Consider the following 20,414-nt stretch of genomic DNA (forward strand, 5'->3'; position numbering starts at 1 on the left):
CTTTTTTATTTTAGTCTGTTTGTTCTCTGTTGCAACCTCTGGGCACTCTATGGGAAGTCTCTGGGGATCATATGTGAGCCAGAGCTATGAATGGACTCAGTTCCTAAAGTCCATACATGCTATTGAGTCTACACTCCTCATCTGGTAAGACAAATCTGAATTAAGACTGATGGCATTTTACTACAAAACAGAGTTGCTTACATTCCAAAATTTTCTAGTTTATCACGTATAGTTAAAAGCCCAGAACTTATCACCTCAGCACTTTTATACATTTTCCCTCTTTATGGAATGCTCTCCTCTCTTTCTGGGGATTTGCACAGCCTTTCAGTTTGAAACTCAGCTTAAGTATCATCATTTTAGAGAGGCCTTCCCTAGCCATCTTATCCAAAGTAAATGCCCTGATATTCTCTATCGTGGCAACCTGCAATTTTCTTCGCATTTATCACTGTCTGTAATTGTTTTTTATCTGACACTTGTTTATTATGTGGCTTCTACCCCAGCCTTTAAGTTCCATAAGGGCAGAAATTTGTTCTCTTTTGCTCATTGTTTTCTCCTTATTGTCAAGACCTTGAATTAGTACAGACACCCAGTGAATGAATGAATCCTATTGCATTTTGTCAGTTTGAATCTTTATATATTTTATTTTCAAACCTAAACAAAATAGTTCATTATTTGAGATGGATTACCTTCCACTTTTAAACTACCATTCTCAGCATCATCCAGCAAAAGATAGGAGAGAGAGAACAATGCACTTTTTAAAAAAAAATTATTTTACTCATTTATTTTTTTTTAAAGAATTGATGGAATTTCCATAGTTATATAGAAAGGGAATGGAGAAAGTCCACAGGACATATTGAAGAAATGGTCACTAATTCAGCAAGGTCATCAAGATATATAAATCAGAAAGTATCATTGTGGACTTTTATTACTGGAGTAAGAAATCCCAATTTTCTTCAATAAGCAGTAAGTAGCCTTATGAAGCTTTTGAAAAATATGATATAATAGTAGTTGTTTCTTTTTTTTTTTTGAATTTTTTTTAAAAATTATTTATTTATTTATTTATTTATTTTTGGCTGTATTGGGTCTTCATTTCTGTGTGAGGGCTTCCTCTAGCTGTGGCAAGCGGGGGCCACTCTTCATCGCGGTGCGCGGGCCTCTCACTGTCGTGGCCTCTCTTGTTGCGGAGCACAGGCTCCAGACGCGCAGGCTCAGTAGTTGTGGCTCACGGGCCTAGTTGCTCCGCGGCATGTGAGATCTTCCCAGACCAGGGCTCGAACCCGTGTCCCCTGCATTAGCAGGCAGATTCTCAACCACTGCGCCACCAGGGAAGCCCCCTGAATTTTTGAATTTTATTTTATTTATTTTTTTATACAGCAGGTTTTTATTAGTTATCCATTTTATACATATTAGTGTATACATGTCAATCCCAATCTCCCAATTCATCCCACCACCACCACCGCCCCCCGCCACTTTCCCCCCTTGGTGTCCATACGTTAGAACAATGCACTTTTAACCGACCTGGTGCACTATGCTCATGTCCATCATATTAAATGTAGCATCTCAGATCCTAACCCAATGTCCCAAATACATACCACACATAAAACTTCAGATAAACTGTCATTTGTTAGTAGGCCAAGTAGTACTTGAGTTTCTGCATTGGGGAATCTAAATGCTAGACAAATATAACTTTGAGATTTTTATCTAGCATCTAAGATAATAATCTAATATGTGACACAGTATAAAAAACACTGTTCCAAGAAGCAGAAAATATGGGTCATAATCTCCATTCTGCTACTAACTTGCTGCATTACTTTGGTCAATGTTTTAAATCCCCGTGGGCCTCACTATCCCCATCTGTAAAAAATAAGGGTTTGGACCAGTAGACACTACAGTTCCTTCCAGCTCTCTATGGCTATAAAAGCTGAATTGAATCCATCTCCTCTTCTTTCACAGAAGAGGTGGTGGAGGCCCAAAGAGCCAAGACCTGCCAGGTCAAGTGTCTGATTGGAAGCACTACAGCAGACTCCTGCCAGGGTCTGCCATGTGCATGCAGCAGGATGCTGTGTGGTGAAGACACCTTGAAGTAAGTATCCCGTGAGGACATGAAGAGAAAGACCAAGTTTTTAAATCTGCATAGCTTGTGGTTTCTATTTTACAGGCAGGCCTGCATGGGAAGCCAAATTGTAATGAGGATTGCTTAGTGTGCATGGAATTACAGCAATGGAGCAGGGGAAGGAAAGGAGTCTCTTGATAAGTTGAATGATATTTGAATGAGAACGTGCGTTTGCTAAAAGAATTTGAGACACCCTTCCCAGCATGACTATAATGTTGTTAACCATAATTTTAAGAGTGGGATTGGCAAAACTTGCTCTCTATGGTGATCACTGTTGAGGTTTGCTTCTGTGACCTTCCTTCCCCCTCACCCCCAGCTTTCTTGAAGTATGATTGACAGATAAAAATTGTTTGTACTTAGGTAGTAAAATTTGATGTCTTGATATATGTATACATTGTGATATGATTACCACAATCAAGCAAATTAACATATCTATCACCTCACATAGTTACCCCCCTTTATTTTTGTGGTGAGAACTACTCCCTTAGCAAAGCTCAAGTGTACAGTATAATACAATACATAATATTATTATTATCTATAGTCACCATGCTGTACATTAGGTCACCAGAACTTATTCATCTTATAACTGAAAGTTTGTACCCTTTGACCAACACCTCCTTATTTCCTCTACCCTCCCAAGCCCCTAGTAACAACCATACTACTTTCTGTTACTATGAGTTGACTTTTTTTTTTTTTTTTTTTTAGATTCCACATATAAGTGAGATCATGCAGTCTTTGTCTTTCTTTGTCTGGCTTATATATCACTGGGCCTAATGTCCTTTGTGTTAATCTGTGTTGTGACAAATAGCAGGATTTCCTTTCCCCATTGAATTTTCTTGGTTTCCATGTCAAATATTATTTGACCATATATATATGGGTTTATTTCTAGGCTCTCAAGTCTGTTCCATTGGTCTGTGTCTGTTTTTATGCCAGTACCATACTGTTTTGATTACTATAGCTTTGTAATATAATTTGAAATCAGGAAGTGTTATGCCTCCAGTTTGGTTCTGCTTGATCAAGATTGCTTTATTTATTCAGAGTCTTTTGTGGTTCCATATGAATTTTAGTATTTTTTGACTCTCCTTTTCTCTCTTTCATGGCTGACCATCTGATAGTCTTTCTTTAGTATTGTTAGTAAATCTGTTTTAGTCAGGCTCTTAAAAAACCCAGAAACTGCTTCAAGTATTTACAATGGATTTTGATTCAGGAAATTAGTTACACAAGTGATGTCATAGCTTAAAAGCAAAACAAGGAGTAATGATGAAGCAACCCCAAAATTAGCAGTAGCAGGAAACCCCTCTTACCAGTAGACTAGAACTGTGTTGTCCAGTATGGTAGCCAGCCACACCTGGTTGATGAGCACTTGAAATGTGCCTAGTCTGAACTAAGATGTGTTCTTAATGTAAAATACATGCCAGATTGTGAAGAATTAATATGAAAAAAAGAATGAAAAATAGCTCATTAATAGTTTTTATATTGAATACACAGAGAAATATGTTGAATATGTCGGGTTAAATAAAATATAGTATTTAAATTCATTTCACCCTTTAATTTTGACTTTTTAAATGTGGCTATTAGAAAATTAAAACTTACATATATGGCTCTTACATTATATATATGTTTGATGGTGTTGGGCTAGAGAGACAAATGTAGAAGGTAACATTACTAAAGCTCAGGGTCCAGAACCTCAATGGGCTAACCCATTGAGAACTAGAGGCAGGAAGGAAACACAGCTGTTGCTTGAAATGCCAACCGGAGCCGTATAGAAGGGGAAGAGTACCCTGGCTTTACCCTGCCACTCCAATCTCCTGTCAGTGCTGCTGAACCCAACAGGAAGTCACCTGGAAAATGGCAGCCCCCAGGGGTCAATCTTCCTGTGATACGGAGTGGAGTGGGGCTAGGGCAGGGAATGCATCTGAGAGCAAATGGATTTGTTTAGATTACAGTCAGGTCCCAGTGTGTCCTTTTTGTTCATTCACTTATTCAACAAATACTGACTGAGTACCACTTACTACAGAGACCATTTAGAATTATTGTCCTGAATTCCTGATCCTTGCTGTTCAGATTCTTTACTTGATTTGGTTCCACATTCCCTCCCTGCCCAGACTGTGGTCTGGATACTTATAACTTCCCTGTCTTTGATCAAATGAGTTGTCTTATTCTCTGTTATGTTCTTGACGTTTCTTTGACAAAGAGTATTTGAACTCATCGTCATATCTTGTTCTCCTAATTCCTAGTGCCTCGTCTGGGATTTTCACTCAGTTCTTTATTCAGTCTTATTTATAGTGCTTATACAATCCTTGGTACCGAATAACCAGCTACTTCCCACAGAGTATCAGCTACTATAGCCAGTCTTGTAAACAATAAGCCTTGTTTCTCCTTTCTTCTTTCTTGCTCCCTCTCTATAATACACCATCACACATGAAACCAGTGCTGAAAAAGCTGACCTCGTGACCCATGGCATGAAAAGATACCTGAAAGGAAATATACAGATCCTGAGTCTAAGGGTAAATCTTTCTGGCCAAAAGCTAATTGTCATAAAGTGTTTACCTTGGAAAGATTTACTCTTTAGGCCTGGTAATCACCAGTTTCATAGAGAAATATGTGTTTTTATCATCAATAACCATTTTACCCAGAAATGGCTGAAGTGGTTATTGTGTGTTAGGCAATTTTCTAAACAACAGAATACAAGATGAAAAGGTAAAAAACCCCTGGAGGGTAGATATAAGAAAAGATAAGTAATCTAAGGAGTCATGATAACAAGTGGCACAAATAATGAAGGTCCTGGGAGTTTAGGTGAAGAACTCCTTTATGTCACAGAGTATTCCAGAAAAGAAGGGAACCTGAGCTGGGCTTTTCAGGAAGGCAAGAATTAGACAAACAAAGTGGAAGGATAAAGTTTTCCAGAAAGGGAAAATTGTATACACAGTAGGAATATACAGAAGCAGGAATAAATTCACTCTCTATTGAAATGGAGTATATTATGGCTAGGAAGCTCAAGTCTTTCAAGAGTAGTTTTCATCTCAGTGAGACCCCAGAGCAGTATCAACTTGAGTGAAGGACCTTATAGCATTTTTATTAAGATTAAAAATATGGCTGGAAAATGCAGCTTGTTAGGAGGTAGAATGGGAATCTTTCATGGTTAGTACTCTCGACACTACAACATGACTTAGCTCCCACTTTGGACCATAAGCTTCACAAGGGACAATGCCTGACCTGTTCACTGTTTAGTTCCAAGGCATGGCCCAGAGATGCTCAGTGATTCCGTGTTGAATGAATGGATGCCAATAAATGGTATGATAATGCATGAGTCCCTGGGCTGAGGAGACACAAGGCAAACATTGATTCAATATTGCTGTATTCCAGAATAGAGTTTAGGGAATTAGAAATGAAGTTACGCATTGTACTCCAATTATTAGGAGAAATCCTTTCAGGGACTTTGGGCAGTGTGTCCTCTGGGTCACAGTTTTAGGGGATTTAGGAATCCCAGTGGAGAATTTGGTCAGCCTGGCTTGTTATTAGGAGATGATAAAATTTATAATATAATTGTCATCACCTATGCCTTCGTAATAGTTTTCTTTATGGTAATACCTATTTAAGGCTGATTCTATTAGGTACATCGGATTGAATTAAAAGTTATATTAGATTTCATATCAGAGCTAATATTCCAGAGGCCAGACCCTGCAGGCCAAGGCTAGTTCATTAAATTCTGAGATATCAAAGCAGATAAATTATTATCACAGAACCTGGGGAACTAGAAGGATCATTGAAAGTTTCAGGGGAACAGCATTACATGAGGGAGGGTTCTGAGGAAGTCCCAGTTTATTGACTTAGACCCTGGGGAGTGTAGCTGTGTGTCAAATGCGGGCTGTTTGTTAATCCAACACTCTACCATATGGAGGCCAAATGGCTGTTTAGAGTGGGCATTGTCTCTAGAATCAGCCAGAGTCGGATTCAAAGCCTAGAGTCTACACGTATTACTCTATAAGTTTAAACAAGTGATGGGGGTAAACATAGCGCTTACACCATAGCTGCAAGAATTCAGTAAAATAATGCAAGTAAAGCCCTTGCCTGTCACAGAGAAAGTGCGTGGTAAATGTTAGTTCTCTCTATAAGAACAGTAGAAGTGCACCTAATACACAGGAGTCTTTAGTTTTCCAAAGAGGACACACACCCCCACACACAAAACAAACACACAAAGCTGAGCATTCATTCAGACCAACTGTGTACATGCCCTATTTCCTATGCCTTACCCCAAAACATAAGTCATTCAACCCTTTACTCACTTTGATCTTGGATTTATTTGCCCATGAATCATTTTTGTGTATCCTAGTTCCCCAGACGAATGCTTCTTGCTCTGACTCCAGCACAGCCCCCTGTCCTGGTTTTGCTTCACTGACAAGGTTTTGGCCTGTGTGTCTTGCTCTTCTTAGCATCTGACCTAAGTTTGCCCCCACGTTTTACTTCCATCCTTCTGATGACTCATGGTGGCCTTCATATTACTGCAGAGCTAAAACATATTTCACAGAGAGGAAACAAAGTAAATAGCCTTAAAGAGACCTTTTGGTTGAGGATGAGAGAACAGAGTTGGAGAGAGAGTTTCCAGGGTGGAAAGGTACACAGAACACACTTCTCCCACTTTACAATCCTGTCTGGGGATTGTGACAGTTAATACCGGCTCTGGTGGCAGTAGGATTAGTCAAGGAGCCACTTAATCAGAAAAGCTCTTTACCCTTAAAAAATACCCTCCATTTCTCCACTTACAGAAATGGAAAGAAAAAGCTAGTTGTGTGGTTTCTCAAATCCCTGAAATTGTAGTTTGGGTGCAGATTTTCAAAGTGGTCTCTGCCAGAGTGTTACTTTGATAAGCTGAAAACCAGGCATTCAGCTTTAGGGAAGCCAGGGATTTGGAGGTAAGCCATGGTGGGCCCAGCACCAGCTCCCAGACTTGTGATGTCTTATGGCATTTACAACTCACTGCTTTCCATTGAAACCATTGCCTCAGAAGAAGGGGATAAGAAAAGAGGGAGCCATCCTAATCAGGGAATTGCCCTAGGCCATTGGGATACCTGCTCTGTTGTGGGAAACCCTGCAATTTGAGCATTGGTAGAGTTCAACATGGCAAAGACTGGAGGAAAGTGATGCTAACCATGACTGAAGATTCCACCTCTGGCATCTCATATGCAAAAAAATACAAGCCTGCAAATCTCTCCACCTTTCCACTAACCCCTTTCAGAGTCATTAAGGCAATTTGGGGGCCATGAGAGCTGGTTGTCTGGCAACACCAGGCTCTGTCCGCAGAGAGAAAGTTCTTTTTCACAAACCACAGTCTTCTTCCTCAGAGCCTCTGCCCAGTCCTCCTTATTCCTGCCAGGATTCTGCCTCCTCATTGTTATAATATTCCACATTTTCTCCACATCCAATAATGCAGTTCAGGGAGTCCCCTCTAACACAAAATGTAGTATGTCAGATGGTTTTAAAGTGCCTTAGAGGAAAATTAACCATGATTGGTGAGGTAGAAAATGAGGTGTTACTATTTTATATTAGCGTGGTCCGGGAAGGTCTCTTTGATAAGGTGAAAATTGAGCAGATAATTAAATAAAATATCCAGTGAGACTTGGAAGTATTAAAGAAAGATTATTCTAGGCAGAGGGAACAGCCAGTGCAAAAGCCCTGAGGTGGCAGAGTGCTAGGCATGTGTTCAAGGAAAAGCAAGAAAGTCAGTATAGCTGGAACACAACAAATAAGAAGAGTGACAGAAGAGCTCTTGGGGAGCCAGATCACTTAAGGTTTTAGAGGCTTTTACTCTGGGAAAGACAGGAAACCATGGGAGAGTTTTGAGCAGAAGAAGGACATGAGCTGACTTGAGTTTTAAAAGGATCGCTGCCTGCTGTGTTGAGAATAGACTATAGGGAAACAGGAAGGAAAAAAACAGTTAGAAAATGATTGCAATAATCCAGGTTTGTGATGATAATAGCTTAACCAAGATCATAGCAGTGGATGTGGGTGAGAAAATTGGAACAGAAAGACATGCTGAGAATTGGTAGTATTACGGATATATTTTTAAGGTGGAGCCAACAAGAGTTCCTAAAAGATTGATGGTAGGGTATGAGGACAACAGAGGAATCACAGAAAAGTGCAGGGGTTTTGACCCAAGCGACTGGATTGATGAATTGCTATTGGTAGTGATAAGGCTAACTGCAGGAGAATAAGAGCTGAGGGGAAAATCAAGAGTTCTGTTTTCAACACATTGAATTTAAATTTGTATTAAACATCTGTGTGGAGATTTTGAGTAGACAGAAAAGACTTCACATAAGAGGTCCAGGCTGAACTATAATTTTGAGCATTAGTGGTATATAAATGGTATTTAAAGCCATGAAACAACTTGAAATTGTAGATATATAAAGACATCCAAAGATTGAGCCCTGGGGCAGGACAATGTTTAGAGTTCAAGTAGTTGTGGAAGAGTCGCCAAAGGTGACTGAGAAGGAGCAGCCAGTGATGTAAGGAGAGAACTAAGAGAGAGTGATGTGCCAAAGCCAAGTAAAGAAACTATTCAAGAAGGAGGAAGGGATCAACTTTATTGAACGCTGCTGTTAGGTCAAGAAAGAGGAGAACTGAGAAATGACTAAAGTGGAAAGTTGAAAAATGGAAGTCGTCCTACAACTGAACATTTAATGTATTTTCTCTTAAAGAAAAAATTTGAAGACCCTAACAAAAATATGTGAGACACATTTATTAATTTCCACTATAAATTTGGTGACCAAATTTCCTAAAGACTAAAATTGATACAGGTGGTATAATACTGGAGCAAAATATTTGAAAATAAGATTGTTCTCTAAAACTCTAGCCATGTAGGTAATGACCAAGAAAGAGCCCTCAGCAGAAAGATTGGCTCACTACATTCTGGATGTCTTTCCACCCCACTGAGAATCAGTGACTCATTCATCCATTTTTTCCTTTATTTTATAAAACACCAATATCCATACCTCTCTATTTCTCTATTTTTTCCCCTCTATCTGCCTGTCTATCTAACCATCCTCTGCCTACCAACCTACCTATCTACAAAAATAATGCTGCTTTAATAGAAGATAGCCTTAACACATAGATAGTTTTTGCCAGCAAGATCAAAAGAATTTATAGCATTTTATTCTTTAATATTTGTAAAGGCTGTAGAGGAATATACCATTTTTTTGCTGCAAGAACAAGAACCACTTTGAGAAACAACCTAAACCTATCATTAACAGTTTATGTCTCTTTGTATACAGAGATGTGTATTCTTTATGGGGAAGGTCAAGGGTGAGGCATTTCAGAATGCAGTAATAATTGCAACACTTCTCAGAATGACCACAAATTACAGTGAGGATAATGAGTGGAGTTTGAAGTGCCTAGAGGATGTTTAGGAGGAAAAAATGTCAGGTAGGAAGGGATATATGGATACATGGCTTTGTAGAACAAGATAGAAGTCTATTCTGGGTAAATAAAGTTAAGAGTTTGAGCCATCATAAGATGGGAAAATTTTGGTTTTGATAGAGTCATAGAGAGAGATTATAGAGGAACAAAGGAGAAAAGCTGAATAATTATTCTGCTAAATTGTTCAGGGGACCTCCCTCTCTTTCATAACTCTGCTTAATCAACATGACAACATTGTTTTCTCATAAAATGCCATTTTTCATTCCATAATTGTAAAACTAAACTGTGAGAGAAAATAGTAAAAGCAGTTCATCATCAGTCTTCACATCTCATCAAAGGAATATGCTGAGAAGTCTCTCGTACTCCTTGATGCCTCCTACCCCCGTCCAACTAGTTTTGGATTACAGTTGTTCCACTATCCTGTAAAAGCCTGTCATATTTTCCTGTGGACATTTCTGGATAGGGATATCCAGAACAGAGTAATCCTTCTCCTAAAAACAACAGAGCATATAGCCCTCAGAGATGGAGTGTGTCTAGATAATATTTAATTTGTTGTTTCATTTCTTCTGAATCATAATGTGCTTTATTTCCATTTGTAAGCATTGTAAGAGCAGACATGAAATGGCTCTGAAAAAACACTGCTATTTCTCTTTTATGAGGTTTTTTACTTTCTTCTTGATTTGAACAATGATGACACTATTTGGACTTTCTGTGGTAAAGCTGTTTCTTTTAAAAGTCAGATTTGGTTCTACAGACATTTTAAGTTCAGCACATTACATCTTGCGCTAGCATCTAATTCAAGCTCCTAATTATAGAACCATCTTTCCCTGCTTTCATTATCTCTTTTGTGATCAGGACTGGTGCCTTTGTGAGTGTATATATGACACCTATAGCCCAGCATCTTGCAAATCAGATGTATTTTCATAATGAAACTGACTGACCTGGAAAAATATTAAAAATTCATGTCTTAGTTTTGAATTATTAGAAAATTGAAAATGTATATTTTAATACATTGAGTTGTTTAACATGAATTTAAACATGTCATTGAACAGAATAGTAGATATACTTCGCCATTCAATTTTTTCTTGGTACTTCAATTCAAAATGTTTTCCTTACTTTTTTTCCAAGAAACGTATTAAAACTTTCCTTATAATTGAAGCAAGGATTGTTTTTTGACCAAGATGCAAAACATAAACAACATTCACAATATGAGTAACATACATGGAAGTATATTAAGAAAATATGTGTGCTTTTATTTGTGCTGAGATAAAAGATGCTCAACAATTAGAAACCCAAATCACCCAACTGAGCACCCGAAGTTGCTTCGACGTGAAGCCATTCAGGCAAAACAGAAGTTGACAAAATGGTGGGAGTTGGGCAGAAAAGGATAGAGGGGATAAATGGCACTTTGCAGTTGCCTTTTTAAGGAGCCATTTTGATGTGTGGACTTTTTCACACAATCCCAAAACAAACCATATTAAAATTTCAACTCCTTTTAATATTGAGAAATATTAAATATTAAATATCCTTACCCCACCCCTTGGCAAAGAAACTAGTAAGGCACAAGGTAAGGGTAAGGTAGGGTAGGGATGAGGAGACCCCCAGACATCATGTAGCAGACACAGTACACATAATCAAGAGACATGTATTTACCAGACTTGCTCATTTCCGAAAAGGCCATGCAGTCATTCTTCACTAAAGCAACTGTCTGTTCTCTAAGAATTTACATGATTGAGTGAATGGTTCAAGTGTCAAATTCTGATTTCTCTTTTAAAGCTATAATGGCCATACTAATTTATTTTATTTTACTTATTTAGTTTTTGGAGCACTTTCTTCTTTTTTTAATTGAAGTATAGTTGATTTACAATGTTGTATTAATGTCAGGTGTACAGCAAAGTGATTCAGTAATACCTACATATATATCTTTTTTTTCATATACTAATTTATTTTAAATCAATACATGTAACTTCTGCTTAATAGTGACAACTGGCTTTTTAAATCTGAAAATGAAGATAGGCATGTATACTTTCTGTGGGCTTCCTGAAATATATCGTATTTGGGAAAGGGGGGATATTGGGGCAGTAATTTCATCTATTAATATTAGCATCACTCTCCATAGGGAATCCTTAATTTATACTTAATGATTCTCTCAGTACTCAATAAAACACATATATTAATATTCTTAAATTGAAAGTCTCCTAAGATTGCCTGGGGTTAATGTGTTGCAAATATTTCTTAGTAATTAAAAAAAAGGGGGGAGAAGGTTGTACATTAAATGCCATTTTAATACACTTTGACTTAGTGTATTATTTATTATTATTAGTGTATTATTTATTGCCACACTGTGGCAAATGGCTGCCTCCAGTAAATGTGTCGAAATGCCTGTGTAGTCAAAAGAACCTTGAGAAAGTGACTCCATAAAGTTTTCTTGTTTCAAATGCAAACCTAGGGATCAGAATTAACTTGGACCTACAGATTACAGCAAATTTTGTTCTTTTCCTCATGAGAATAGTGGATGGAAAGTTTTCTTTTTTTAATTGCTTTAAAGAATGCATGATTGTGTCTTTTGGAAACCTCCAGATCAATCTCTTATTTTCTACTGCAGCAAAGTATCAGATACTAGCATACTTGAGAAATAGTGAAATATGATTAACTTGTTATTTTATTTTTCTGATGCTTAAGAAATTTCTTTTTCTGTGCATGGTTGTTTTAATAGTCACTTTAGGAGACGTAGGTGCAAGGAAACATTATAAAATATATTAGTCCTTTCTCCTGGCTTAATTGAATATTTATTAATTCAGTAAGTATTTATTGATCATCTGTTTGCTAAGCAACATTGGATGAAGGACTGTATGTTTTTGCCCTCAAAGAGTTCATTGTTTAGTAGGAAGAGACGGGGATATGAATGTAATTATAGAGTATATTAGTCAAACTAGGCTAACTGTTAAAACAAGCAGTGTTAAATTTCAGTGGTTTAACACAGCAGAGGTTTATTTCTTGGTTATGTTGCCATACACTGGGGGGACACAAAGAGGATGGCACAGGGTCTCTGCTCTATGCAGTCATTCAGGCTTTTTCCATGTAGTGGCTCTGTCATACTTTTGGTCCTCAGAGAGCTCCACCAAAATTTCTACATCTGTCTAGAAGGCCAGGGAAAAAAGAACATGTAGTATACAAGGGAGGTTTCATGGACCAGGCCTGGAGGAGCCATCTTGCCACATTCTGTTGGTCAGAACTCAGTCATATGGCTGCACCAAAGTTGAGTGTTTTGATCCAGTTCATAGGACTTTAAAGATGTTTAAAGTATATATATATATATTTTTTTTTTCATATATGTCTGTCTTTTTCTGGGATTTCTGTTGTGATGCACTGGTTTATTTATTCATCCCTGTATCCATACACACCGTCTGTATTATAAGTCTGGTATTTGGTAGATGGAGACTCCTTACCTTGTTCTCTTTTTACAAAATAATCCTGGCAATTATTGGCCATTTGCTTTTCCATCAAAAAAATCTTTTTTGACTGTGTTGGGTCTTCATTTCTGTGCGAGGGCCTTCTCTAGTTGTGGCAAGTGGGGGCCGCTCTTCATCGCGGTGCGCGGGCCTCTCACTATGGCGGCCTCTCTTGTTGCGGAGCACAGGCTCCAGACGCGCAGGCTCAGTAGTTGTGGCTCACGGGCCTAGTTGCTCCGCGGCATGTGGGATCTTCCCAGACCAGGGCTCGAACCCGTGTCCCCTGCATTGGCAGGCAGATTCTCAACCACTGCGCCACCAGGGAAGCCCCCATCAAAATTTTTGAGTCACCTTATAAAAGTTCCATGAAAGAGCTTGTTCCATGAAATGTTTTGATTTAAATTGCATTTGACTATAATTTTATTAGAATTAAATTTGTATCTGATTCACCCCAGACTTTATTACATTGTAGTTGCTCCATAAACACTTTATTGACTAAATGAAAGATGACAATTCTAAGCTTCAGGACAATGAGCCCATTATAAGCATTAACTATGCTCAGAATTGCAAACCAATTTTAAAATTGAGCAAAATAAAATTTAAAATTTAACTGTTGCAGATCCTCTACCATATAATGTAGTCCAAAGGTATTATTAGCTTTTCAGGGAACTGAATTTAGTCATTCGGGTATTTAACTGTGACAACATATGTAAAATACCTAGCACATCAATTAGTCTTGTTTTACATGGTAACAGCAGATGGTATGGTTGAATACGTGGTAATTCCCTTTTGCTAGACCACTGTTCTACTTTATTAGCAAAGATCATTAAATGCTACTTTTTAAAAGTAGCTAGCCCAGGGAAACAAAAAATAAACATTGATGTTTTATTTGTTACTTTAAAAATATTATGTAATACTTATAAAGTTTATAACTACTATTTAAAATCAATTAATTTGAGTGCTAATAGTCCCTAATCAAGCTACAGCTACATTCCTGTATGACTATTTGATTGTTTGCTAAAGTTTAACAGCAACATTCATAAAAGTTACTCTTACTAAAACGTAAGATTATCTTTTAAATACCTAAAAAATTTAATATAGATCTGTGGTGGTGAGCTTTTCCTAAAAGGTAAATGGACTGCCAATGTGAGCTAATGAGTAAACTTCAGTATTATATGAAAAATAGTTTGACACAAAGGATTTTCCAAGGAAAGGGAACACATACCAACTGGTATCCTTACCTGCAAAAGCATATCCTAGTTGAATGACATAATCCCAGGGTTGGAAGTTGCCTTGATAAGATTCATTACTATTTCCTTCCTCTCTCCCCATCCCCCTTCCCCATAATGTCTCTGTTTCTAATCAGGAAGAATAAAGTTCATGGCTGAAAGGCAGTTTGGAAATCCAGATGGGCAGCAGGAAACCACGAGTCTGATTTTCTGTTTATAGGACTAGATAGAGAAGTTGACATAGTCTATTAAATTGATGAGGTCATTAATGGTTCATTCTTTCTCTGAACCTATAGATAGAGGTGAAGGATAAAAAGATTCAGAATACACCTAATGTGCTACAGTCACATTACAAGTGGTGAGACAGATGTGAGTAGATCCCAAGCTCATGCCAGGAAATACTAAACACCACATTTCAAGGTGTCTGAGAAAAAAAAAAATCCCAACTCCAACTATAATTTTACTTTACCACTGTCCACTATCTGACTGTTCCAGAGGACTGAAAATGACCAGAGCTTGTGCTCAAAAGCACATGTAGGGCTTCTAGACTCTAAAGCAGGCAATTTGGAGTTTTAACGAATTGGCAGAGCATAGCTCTGAAGTAACAGTCATTTGTAAAACTGTCTTGAGCACTAGAAACAAACACTAGAAATATTTACCAGGTGGCATTTTGAGTTCTCTCCTGTCTGCCTGAAGCTCAGAAATAACAGCAGTGTGCCACAGCTAGAGAGCAGGCCCATTCTTGGTGTCCTTATAACCCAGAAATCATTTGCACACCCTTCTGCCCCAGCAGGGCTTGGGACGGAGGGGAAGAGCTTGGACCCTGGAGTCAGACAGTTTGGGTTGGATCCCAACTCTGTTATTTACCAGCCATGTCTTGGGCCCAGGCCCTTGGAATCTCAGTTCTTCGCTCAGTAATATGGGAATAAAAATATTGATCAGATTGCTGTGAGGATAATATAAATGAAGTAGCTCCTTCTAGAAAAGGCCCCCAGGCCTCACATCTCTCACCATTGACTCTCAAGTGCCTAAAATTCCTTTATTGGTCATGACTGTGAGATAAGGCAGGGGTGATGCACTAAAAATAGAAATGTATGGGGTGTTGGTGGTAGGGGTGTATGACATTTTCAAACTAGCACCTTGGTCTTTATTTACTTTTGCAAACTAGTTAACCAGTCACTATGCAGGGAATTCATAGGCTAAGACACAGTATAGAAAAGTTTGGAATATAAAAAGGCATTTAGAAGCGGAGTATGAGGAACTATCAAAGAGGGCGGGCCTGGGGTGGGAGAGTGAGGTGACACTGAAGCGCTTGGGTAAGGAAATGTGAGTCCTCAGGATTAGAAGAGGAGGGTAGTAAAACAAAGTGGGGGTGGAGGTGGGAGAAGAGAGTGACTGTACACAGAAATGACACTTGAACTTGGAGTCATCCTTGATTCCTCTCTCTCACACACCTATAGCCAAATCATCAGCAAATTCTATTTCCAAAGTTTATCCAGCACCCAATCAATTCTCACCACCTGCGCAGTTACCCTGGTTTAAACCGTCTTATTCTCATGTCCCAATTACCACAGTAGCTTCCTACTTGTGCTCTGCCTACCCTTCCCTCCTACTGTCTGTTCTCTGAGTGTTCCTTTTAAAACATAATGTCAGATCATATCACTCCTTGCTCAGAACTCTCTAATGACTTCCCATTTCACTCACAAAAAAACAGTAATAATCCCCAGTCCTCCCCATGGCCTGCTTTCCTGACCCCACATGATCTAGCCCCCAGCAGCCCTCTGACCTTTCCTCCTTTGGCCCACTGTGCCCAGCTGCACTGACCTTCTAACTGTGAGTTGAACATTCTTCAGCCTTAGCACACTGGCACATTTTTTCCTTTCTCTGGAACTTCCTACCTCCAGAAATCTACATGACTCACTTCCTCACTTTACTCAGATGTCATTTTCTCATCCCAGAGGCCTTTCTGACCTCACCTAATATGGCACCTTGCACCCCCATCATCATCTATTCCCCGATGCTGGTCTTGTACTCAACCACAATACCCAGTGACGGCCTGCCATTGGATTTGCACAGAGATATACAACCACCTCACTAGAGCATGAGCTGCCACACAGCTCATCTGTGAATCTGAAGCCTTTCCTTTGAGCTGTACTAATCTGTTCTCTGAGGGCCAGGAACTGGGTTCTGTGGATTTCAGATGTCCCTGCTCTGAAATCCATCCAGCAAAGAGGGGTCCAGGGGTATGGCCAGTTCTGAGAAATCCTGAAGAGCATATAAGTGACCAGGAACACGTATCTTTTGTAATTTGTATACTTTACCCTCACAGAAGGTATTTGCCTGGAGGCCTACCTAACAGAACATCTTAAAAATATTGACCTTAATACACTTCTAAGCAATCTCAGAAAATATTTAAAATAAATGGAGACTAGCAAAATAGTCTCCTCCCAATAGCCAGGGTCTCAGCTACGGAGAAATTCCAGTGGTATTTGAGTCTCAGTGATGGCTGGTTGCTATCAGGTCGGCCAGCAGATCTATTAGTGTAGCGAACGTTGTGATGTGTCGCCCAATTCCCACTGCAGGGCAGACACACGCATTCTCCCAGGGCTCGGAGTTTTGCCTGCTGATGACTCACAGCTGAGTCCCTCTCTGGGCCTTTCCTGTAGCCGAAGGGAGCTGTCTGGCCCAGTTACATTCCCTACCTAGGGATAGACCACACCTGATGACTGGTCAACATGGAGGCAAAAGGCCTGGTGTCTGTACCACAGTTTGAGATGACTCTAAAAAGCCTTCCAGCTTCAGAGCTCCCTTTGGGATCGGCTGTGACCTTTCCTGCAACTGCTTTACCAAATCTCGCTTTCCTAACTCCCTCACAGGAGTTATTCTCAAGTGTGCCACCCCATTTACTTCCTCCGTACAAATCTCCATCTCAGAGTCTGTCTCCCAGGGGACTCACCTTAAGACACTGAAGAAATTCAATCTAATCATTACAGTGGCCTGAAGAACCAGCCTGCGCCATCTGGGGTCAGGTGATTGCCACTGCGGCTGATTCAGGAACTTGGGGAAATGTATTGACTCTTTTTTTTTTTAACATTTTATTTTATATTGGAGTATAGTTGATTAACAATGTTGTGTTAGTTTCAGGTGTACAACAAAGTGATTCAGTTATACATATACATGTATCTATCCTTTTTCAAATTCTTTTCCCGATTAGGTGGTTACAGAATATTGAGCAGAGTTCCCTGTATTGACTCTTACAGACTGCTAATGGGTAGCAAGTGGCAAAGCCAGAGCTCAACCCACACATTCCACTCCAGCTAAGGTTTTCAAAAGAGAGCTGGATCCACTCGAAAGGCATGCCACCTTCTCAATGTTCCCACACTGCCTCCAGACTGACCTTTCAGTTCCTCACACAGGGTGAGCTCTCTTCTGACTCAGGGCCTTTGATTTTGCTGTCACCTGTGTCTTAGAAGTGTTTTCCTGGAATCTTGGCTTGACTGGCTTCTTCTCAGCCTCAAAGTTTCAGCTTAATGCTGCATCCTCAGGGAAGCCTTTCTGGAATGCCCATAACCAAAGTTATTTCCCCCACCCCATTTGATACCCATTTATCCCAGATCCTTGCTTATTTCTTTCAATGGTCTTAATTTACCCTAAATGTTCTTGTTTGTTTATGTCTCCTACACAACTTTTTTTAAAATTTCTTCTCTCTCCCTACAGAATGCAAGCTCCATGAAGGTAGAAACGATCTAGTTCACTGCTGTATCCACAGCGACTAGAATGGTACCAGACATATGGTAGGTTTTCAGTAAATGCACTGGATGAAAACATGAACATCCTTTTCATTCTTTAGTCTTCTCTCTACACACTACAAGAAGCTATCTGAGACAACTTACAGACACACAAGCTCTTATACAAGGAATTGGCTGGAGCCATATGACAAGGTCTGGAGAGAGGTTTGCTTCTACTGTCTTTGTTTATAATGCTGGCTTTGAGGGTTGGTGGGGGTGGAGATGTGTATAATATAGGAACAGACAAATTGCAAAACCAAGTATTGAAGATGGGAGTACGGGTTGGCTGGGAGTTTCTACTTGATGCCATGTGAAGTTGAAATGCAGGTCCTCTTGCAAGTTCATGTGGATGTTGGAAGAATTGCTTTTCTTATATCTGTAGAACGCAGAGCCAGCAGGAGGAAGAGAAGCCCTGCTGTCTGGAGTCTCTGAGGGACAGACTGACTTTCCTGGAGCAGTTCATGCAATGAGAATGAAACTTATGTTGTTCACCCTTTCTAGCTGGGACTCAGAGTAGAGCAGTCTTTGGAACCTCAGAGAAAGTTTTAGCTGACCAGCTGTGAGCCCAGTGAAGGAATGGCTAGAAGCAAGACAGCTGTGTCTGTTCTTGATGTGAGCCTTGGAGGCCCTGCTCTTGTACACGAGCTGGCTCCCCACCAGCCCTACCACACTTGTACGGCCCCTGCGCAAGTGGCAAGGTGCTTAAACCTGCATGCGTCCTCTCAGTCTGTATCCTGGCCAGCCTCTGCTAGAGAGCCATAGCATCATGAGGAGATACCTGAGTCAGAAGAGAGCCTGGGGCTCATCCCCTGCAGTAGTTTTTATGCTGGGTCCTCTGCTTTAACCAGAACAGCTCTGCTTTTCATCTCTTTTCTCTATTTCACTTGAGAATTGAGAAAGGCAGTATACTTCTGAAGAAACTAGAAACTACCAAACATATAATTCTGTTGTGTTAGAGTTGAGGAAATCAAAATCCCAAGAGGTGCAGTGAGGAACTGTAGTCCTAAAACAACTAGTGACAGAATCAAACTATGACTTGTGGGTATTGTGTCTTCAAACCCAGCTCCATTTCTCAACCTCCTGCATTATTGCTGTGCCAGTCATCTGATATGGCCTTCTTTGTTACTTAACCTTCCAGAGCCAGTTCTACCCTCTTCCGTGGCATGACTCTTCCCTCCTAGAGTTCCAGAAAAAGGCACAACTATGGAAAAAGTAAAGACAAATGTCCTCTAGTCCAACCCCACACTCCTCTGTCCCCGGTAGACTATACCCCATCAGCATACACCATCTGGTTTCTCAGAGCAGCACTGCTGAAAGCCATTCTGTCTAACTAGGGTTACAGGTGAGTAAAGATGGGATTGCTCTCAGACCAGCTCCACTCGGCCCAGAGTCTGCTCTTTGATCTTTGTCCCCTCCTATCCCTTTTTATGAGGGGTGAGGGGAGATGGTGGTGAAATTACAGGGAAAGGGGGATGTATTAGTTAGTTATTGCTGCATAACAAGTTAATGCAAATTTAGCAGCTTAAAACAATATGCAATTATTATCTCACAGTTTCCATGAGTCAGGAGTCTAGGCAAAGCTTAGCTGGCTCCTCTGCTTAGGGTCTCACAAGACTGCACTCAAGGGGCTGCAGTCTCACCTGGAACTCAGGGGTCCTCTTGCAAGTTCATGTGGATGTTGGAAGAATTGATTTTCTTACATCTGTAGAACTCAGAGCCAGCAGGAGGAAGAGAAGCCCTGCTGTCTGGAGTCTCTGAGCTCAGGGAAAGAAGAAGCCCTCTTTTAAAGGACTACCTGATTAGGGCAGGCCCATCTAGGATAATTGCCTTTTAATTAAGTCAACGGCAAACTGTTTAGGAATTTACTTTCATCTGCAAAATCCCTTCTGTAACACAACATAATTATGGGAGGGATACCTCATGCCCATCACCATATCCTGTTAGTTAGAAGCACGTTGCATGTCCTGTCCACACTCCACAGAAGAAAGGTTCATGAAGGCATGGATACCAGGAGGCAGGGATCACTGGGGTCATCTTAGAATATTGCTACCACAAGGGGATTATTAGAAGGATAATAAAAAACGAACAAAGGTTAATTCAGGATGAGGAAATGGAGGCTCAGAAAGGTGAGAAACGTACTCATGGTTACCTCATCAGAGAACCAGTTTTCTAATCTGGAGTGTCTGAAGCCAGGGCTTATTCATTTACCCTCTACTTCCTAACTCATACAGTTGAAAAACAAATGAAGGCTGTTGTGAGGTTCAATGGCAAGAAACCTGGATAGGCAACAAGAGACCTGTTTTCTCTTCCAAATTTATCATCTAACTAGCTCGATATAACCTTAGTCAGCTCCTTAACTCTATGTCTCATTCTTTCCTCCCAGTAACCCACCTGATTTTTGTGAGCATTAGCAAAAAGT

General features: G+C 39.8%; 1 protein-coding gene across 3 annotated transcripts in view; it reads left to right on the forward strand.

Annotated features, from left to right (window-relative positions):
- The window catches only part of DTWD1 (DTW domain containing 1), a 234,639-nt gene that overhangs the window by 75,172 nt on the left and 139,053 nt on the right, over nt 1-20,414 (forward strand). For 2 of the 3 annotated variants that reach the window (XR_011074989.1, XR_011074988.1), the window contains exon 8: nt 17,925-18,001. The gene's annotated coding sequence lies outside the window, so the exon portion shown is untranslated. Of the gene's footprint in view, nt 1-1,953; nt 1,970-17,924; nt 18,002-20,414 lie in introns of those variants that run through there. The other variant, XR_011074990.1, reaches the window with a different exon arrangement.

This window comes from Eschrichtius robustus, chromosome 1 (assembly GCF_028021215.1).
Source record: "Eschrichtius robustus isolate mEscRob2 chromosome 1, mEscRob2.pri, whole genome shotgun sequence".
Taxonomy (NCBI): Eukaryota; Metazoa; Chordata; class Mammalia; order Artiodactyla; family Eschrichtiidae; genus Eschrichtius; species Eschrichtius robustus.